The sequence below is a fragment of the Lonchura striata genome, chromosome 5, assembly GCF_046129695.1.
Source record: "Lonchura striata isolate bLonStr1 chromosome 5, bLonStr1.mat, whole genome shotgun sequence".
NCBI classification, from domain to species: domain Eukaryota; kingdom Metazoa; phylum Chordata; class Aves; order Passeriformes; family Estrildidae; genus Lonchura; species Lonchura striata.
In genome coordinates this window covers 16,529,500-16,536,389 of record NC_134607.1, presented here as the reverse complement: position 1 = coordinate 16,536,389, position 6,890 = coordinate 16,529,500, and positions in this window count along the sequence as shown.

Below are 6,890 nucleotides of genomic sequence, written 5' to 3'. Positions count from 1 at the left end.
TGACCCATTCTGCCCCTTTGGGTGGTGAAACTTTGTGAGTTTGTAGAAAGACTTCCTTGATTGGAGTCGAATTTTTTGTACTTTGGCAGAAACAGAATAGTTTACATTTTTCTTTTCTCCATTGTCTCTCTCTCTCTCATTATACTCCACAGAAAATAGCAGGGGGGCAGTGCTAACAGCATGCATGGGAGCAGTCTCATTATTTGTGAACTGATTGTGCAGAAAACATCTGTTTTCTGCCCAGCTTCACTTGTTTGTACACATCCACTGCTTCCAATGATGCAGTGCTGAGGAGGAAAAGGAAAACAAAGCACAGCAAATCTGCCATGCTTGTTGCTTGTCCCAGTGCCTCTCAATCCCACATGTGCAGTAGCTTTCAGTTCATCAACAAGAAATGATGAGCCACTGAGCTAAGTGTATTAGCTGAACTCAGGTCAGTACTGTACAGGCATCTAGAGAGTTTTCATTTGTGTCTTCAGGACAAATGTGAAGGCATAAATAGAAGTGGTAGGTGACAAACTCAACTGTATACCAACTGGACCCAACTTCTTTCTCATTTATTCCCTTAAGGAGACTTATTTTTCTTCCCATGGTGACTTTCTGACAAGTAAGGTTGGATAAAGAGCAGCCCTTAAAGTGTTTCTAAATTTTATCTTTAAACAGGGCTACTAAACAGGAGAAACATTCCTTGTATTTTGTATTTAAGTAGATCTTCACATTTATCAGACCTTAAACCTGCTGTCACTTTTATCACCCCCTTTTCATCTGAAGCAGTAGAAGAAGTTTCTGTAGGGAGATTTGAAAAAGAAAATGAAGACAATTACGTTACGTTTCCTACCTGTTTCCAGTCAACTGCTTTTCTCCACTGCTGGATTCTACTTCTCCTTATAGAGCAACCTTTTATCTTTCAAACTGGAATGCTGATGGGTCTCATCAATTAAGTTAGCAAGGTCCCCTTTTCCCATCAGGTGATCTTTTTTTGAATTCACCATCCTCACTGCAACATTGAGCTTGAATCTGTGCTATTTGTTTTCTCTGGATACTAGTGAATCCTGCTGCATGGCCTGTACATGCCTGTACATTATTTATTCAGTACAATTTTACTCAGCATGAGCCTATTTTGATGTGTTCTTACAGTGATATCAGAAGGTCCCAAGCAAGACCAGGAATTCATCTGCATATATCCAGTTGTATAGCAAGAGGAAACACTGACAAGAGAACTATCAGGGCAAGAGTGGGTTCTTACCTCCCTGGTTTAATCCTTTCACAAGCTTTACACTATTCATGCCCTCCATGACTCTTTTATGCAGTAGTTCATGGCCTCTTCCATGCTGAGATTACATTCTCTGTCTCTAAGTCCCTGTTATCTGTTCATTATGAATACACTTGCTAGAGCAGACTTTACTAAAATGTCTTATCTCAATGGACATGAGTGCCTGTACATATTCTGGTATTGCTAATGGACCCAGCTACTTTCCCATTTATTCCCTTAAGCAGGCTTTTTTTTTTTGTTCCTATGGTGACTTCCTGACAAGTAAGGTTGGACAAAGAGGAGCCCTTAAAGTGTTTCTAAATTTTATCTTTATTCAGCCCCACACTGATATAATTCTGTCCCTTAAAGAGATGTTTTGCAGATGTTTTCCCACAGGGAAATTCTGCCATAAGCTTTCAATCCTCACTGTAGACTCTGGACTCCATAAAACATGCACAACTGGGAAGGGGGTCAGGACATACGAAGTTGGTTAATACTACTCCTTGTTGACCTAATTTTATCTCCTCTAACATGGTGTTTTCCAACTGAAATGAGTTTATGTTGTATAAACTATCCCATGATCAAAAACCCAAAAATATCTTCTTGAAATACCAGGCTTGAAACCAGATTTTCGTCTGCATGATTTTCTGTTGCTTGCCTCATCATTCCCTACAACTGGCAGGACAGAAGGGAACACAACTTTTGTTTCAGATCCTTGACCAGTTGTCCCAAGGTTCTTAGGATGGCTTAATATTACAGGCTCTTTAAGACACAAGCACTCCAAAAGCTCACACTGGCTTTGTTCAAAGAGGATAGGATTGTGTGGACTCTAGAAAATGACTGTACTTGAATACAGAGGAAGAAAAACCTTTCTTGTTGAAATCCTCTTCAATTAAAAAAAAAAAAAAATTCTGTGTTATCCCTCAGGAAAGGTTCTCTCATAATCATCACCTTTTGTAGGGGGTCATGTTAAAGAGCATGGATTATTCTATAAAACAAATACTAAACTGGATGTGGAGGAATTCCTCTTTCTCCTCCATCCCCAAAAATAAAGTCTGATCATCTACTCCTTCAGTTCTATCTTCAATGTTGTCTTCTTCATATATCACCTAGAAATATGCCTGTGTTCAATGCCAATTCAATAACCTTGTAAAAAAAAATCTCTTTTTTAAAGTATTGGTTATTCTTGCCATGGCCAAAGGCAGCAGTCCAATATCCATAAAAAAAATCTTAGAAGAGAAAGAAAGTGTACAAAAGAGCAGGGCCACTTCTGGACATGCTCTTTGCACACTATGTTTTGCTAATGTTGAGTGAAAATTAAAAGGCAGAGAGGACACTTATTTCGCCACCTGAACCCACAGACCCTGTAAACAGTATGGCTGCATTATTCTACTGGAAGAATACCAGTAAACATCCTGACAAAAGTAATTTTTCAATTCAAGATGCTTACTGCAATTTTTCCATTTCTGTTGGCATTTGGTAGGCCCTTGAGCTCTTTATACTTGGCTATAGCTCATAGCCCCTGAAAGTAATTGTACTTGGATTTTTGCAATCATGACAACTAGATCTTGCACATTGTTTTCTTGCATAGATCTCAAAGCACTTGATGCAGGAAGTTAAGTCCACAGATGTAAAATCCAGGAACCTGAGAAGACAGTGGGAGTTGTTGAAATTCATCCAGAGTTTGAATAGGAAAAAAAAATCAAACAAAAATTACATAGAAGAATATTAGTTCTTCATATTCCTGGCATTGCAACATAACTATCTTGAATGAAAAATGAAGTTTCCAGTTTAGGGGACAAGCAGAAAGATCCTAAACACAGAGGAATTAAAAGCATCCAGCAGAGTGTTTTTCAAACTATAAAAAATGTCTCTCCTTTCTTTTAATTATTTCCACAAGAAAAGATGTCCTAGTACAGAACTAAATCTCTCTATCCTCACAACTTTTTATAGTAATGCTCTGGACACAGACTTTTTATTTTCTCTCTCTTTTAGCATGACTCTGTGTTCCGGAACCTGCTCTATTTTGGTCAATGGGTAGATGAAGTACTCAGGGAAACACAACAAAAGATGATAAATTCCATGGAGAAGGTGAAGTGGCTTTGTCCACTAGAAGAAACACATGAAGATTTTAATTAAGCCTCAAAACCCTAAAATCTGATCACTAGAAATATGGTCTCCAAAGTCCACTGTGCAACACAAGTCATATGTATTTTCAGCACATTTTAAGTAGTTTGGTTTAAGAATAAGTTATTTCTGACTATTAATAAAAAGCAGGTAACACCGGCTTTCCATTTTTAAAGGATGTATACAGTGATGATACAGACCCTAGCATTTTAAAAATCCCAAATAATTTTTGACTTGGATGGGACTTCCATCTAGGTAAATATCTTTCCACTGTCATTTATACCAGCCTTAGGACAACTAGCATTCTCTAGATGAGTAGCCAGATTACATAAAGCAGGTTTAGAACCAAAGATTCCTCACAGTGTTACAAGGAATATAAATGATGAACAGCTGCACTAAGAGTTTCCCATCTTTGTTGTCCAGGTCAGTCTGTGACCTTCATGGTATGTATACTTCACCAAGAAATAAGTAGTTTAACATTCAAGTCAAAATCATTTTATTACCTGATACATTAAGAATTCTTACTAAAAAAGGTGAAAAAACTTCATTAGCTGACAAATGGATGTGTCTTTTAATTAAGGTCAGAAGACACAGGTTTATATAACTTTCAGCAAGTTAGGATTTCACAGGAAAAAGAATAAAACCAAACAGCACACTTTAGATCCCCTACTGTCCATCATCCAAACACAGCAGTCCACTTTGAAAGGAGGAAGCTGGGGACTGTATCTTGATATTTGTTGTTCTTCTCTCATACACTTTTTAGTCATATCCCCCGTGTTTTATTGTTGATTTCTGTTATATTGAAATCAAAGGTTCATTTCAATAGATGAAATCAAATCAAATAGAATGACTGTCAGCATGTTCACATGCTTTTGCAGCACACTTTGATCATTTTGGGCAATAGGAAGGGTATGACAGGCTCCAATCACAGGCACAGATAAAGCTATGGGAGGGACAGGTTCTGCACCCAAGTCATCAGAAATCATCTGTGCCTGGGGCATCCTCATCCCATTTGCTCCTTTTAAAAGTTGTGTCTTGAATCTGTCCTCAACTTTGTTCCTTCTTGTCTAAAAGGGAGTATAGCCTCACTCTATTTGCTTAGGTGATACATTCAATGGGGTCACAGATCATCTTTTGCTATGCAATGGAGTTAGATGCTTTAATAAAAATCTGTTATTGTAACATATTGCAAATCTCTCTGACAACAGCAGAAATATTCTCTGGGGTCTTGAACACAATGTTTTGCATAAGTCTTTACCCTCAATGCTTAAAAAAATCCAGTGCAAACTTTTCCTAAATGATTTCTATTTTAAAATTTCATTCCCTTTTTTTCTTTTCTGAGGAATAGAGATTTTGAAGAAATAGTTGCTTTGAGTATGAATAATACAATTTTAGCTAAGCAACTTTCAGTGTGCTCTTAATTTGCAGATGAGAAGTCCTGATTTGGCTCTAACAGAACATTTACATACTCCACAGAGACATCAGGTACAGAGATGTCATGTGGCCTCTTCATTTAATGGAATGACAGCAAGAGGGAGAGAAAGCACTTGAGGGATTAATACAATCATTACTTTCAAGATGCTTCTGTTTGAGGGAACTTGAAGAAGATTCCATCATTCTGCACAGATGAATTCATTGCAAACAACATAAAGTAAAGACTGTAAGGACTCACTAACCATGTGAGAATGGTCCAGGTCCAGAAAGGCACAAAGGCCATTCACTTGAGCTTATTTTTGTTAAAACATTTACACTTAGCTGTCAGTACCAACATTCATATCCTTGCCACCTGGACTGAAAAAAAAACCCCTCTTTTTCTTCTCTATGGGTCTTACTTTAGCTATAGCTCATAAATCAAGTCACTATATTCAGTCAGTTGTTTCACTGCAACATAGCTGAAAGCACATCCCTCTTCAGATCCCACTAAAATAATCTCTCATACATCTTTCATCACAGTTACTTCTGCCTAGTCCTCCTAATTCCCACAGTAGACAAGACTTACAGCAAATCCCACAAAGCACTTTCTCTTTGTATCAGTTTATACCTAACTCAGCTCCAAAACCAATTTAGAATCTTGACAGCAAAAAGCCCAGAACGAAACACTTGATCTTCACACCTGGCAAGGTCCAGGTGCCATGTTTAAAAGGGAAAGGAACACCTTTCAGGAACTTTTTGGAGGTGGTGCCCTATTATTAATATTAATAATAGGCTTTTACACTGAAGCACTAGGGAGTTTATGGAAATCATCACCAGTAGTCTGGGAAAGATGGAATTGTCCTGCTTTTCAGTGGAATGGTGCTTTAAGAGAATAAAGTATATGGAGTAGCCTCTCTTTCTAAGTACTTTCCACTCTATCACCAAAGTGGTGACTGCTAATCTTTTGGAAATCCTTCCTAGGCTATATCACAGTATCTCCACACTACTGCTTCCTTCTGAATTTAGCATCAAATTCATTTGGTTCATAGCCACTTGTAGTCCTCTGAGCATAACTTCTGTTTGAATCTCCACTCTCCTTTCTCATCAACCTGGTAGTTCTTGCCATATTCTTTTCTATCTCATTACCCCTTCCCTTTCTCATTATTTTCTCTGTATTTCCATCCATATCTTTAATGATCTCTCAGTTCACCCCATTAGAAAATTTTATATCTATCCTTATAACATCTTAGAGGCATTCAAATGTTAGTTCACACTACTTGGTTAGGCAAGGAAAATGTCCTGTAGTGCATCATATATTGGAAAATTAACATCTCAGTATTCATACATCACTGCTGAACAGAAATTACTTGAAGAGCTTCACTGTGTCTGAATTTGCATTTTTTTCTTATGCTGGATTATTAAGGAAGGGAGACAGACAACCAAACAAAAATAACAAATAATGTAATATTATGTAAGAATTTGGATGTCAACACGAACTCATATGTGCTGGGTTAGATTCTTATTGTTGTCTTCACATGCTTAAGATATTCACTGTAGTGATTCTTCTATGTTAAAGAAGAAGTTCATAAGGGAAGCACAAATAGGAAACTGAGGACAGGACTTGAGACTTTAAACTCTGATTTTCAATTTTCCAGGATTTTATTTAGCAAATATAGAGAAAATACCCAAATCCAAGACTCTGCTTACTTTTAAATGCTCAATATTGAATATGAGAGTGAAGCTGTAAATATTTTTACAAATAATAATACTGTAGTATGTATTCTCTAGATTACTGGAGAAACACTTTCTCTTAACATTTGTAATGGACTTTCACCGATGAAAACTGACTATATTATATGTGCAAGCTACCAGACCTGATGAGTTACAGGGGCCATAGGTACCTGGACATCAGTGTTGTTATGGCAATTGAAAAATGGGAAGATTCTTGGATTCACATATTTGGAAGTCAGAAACAATTATTTCTCTGTAATATGACCTGTGTAAGTTGTGGTTATGCAGAGTGATTCACATTTACCTGTGCTTATCAGAAGTTAACACATCAAAAGGGTTTTTTTGGTTCTACAGAAGCTTTCTGGAA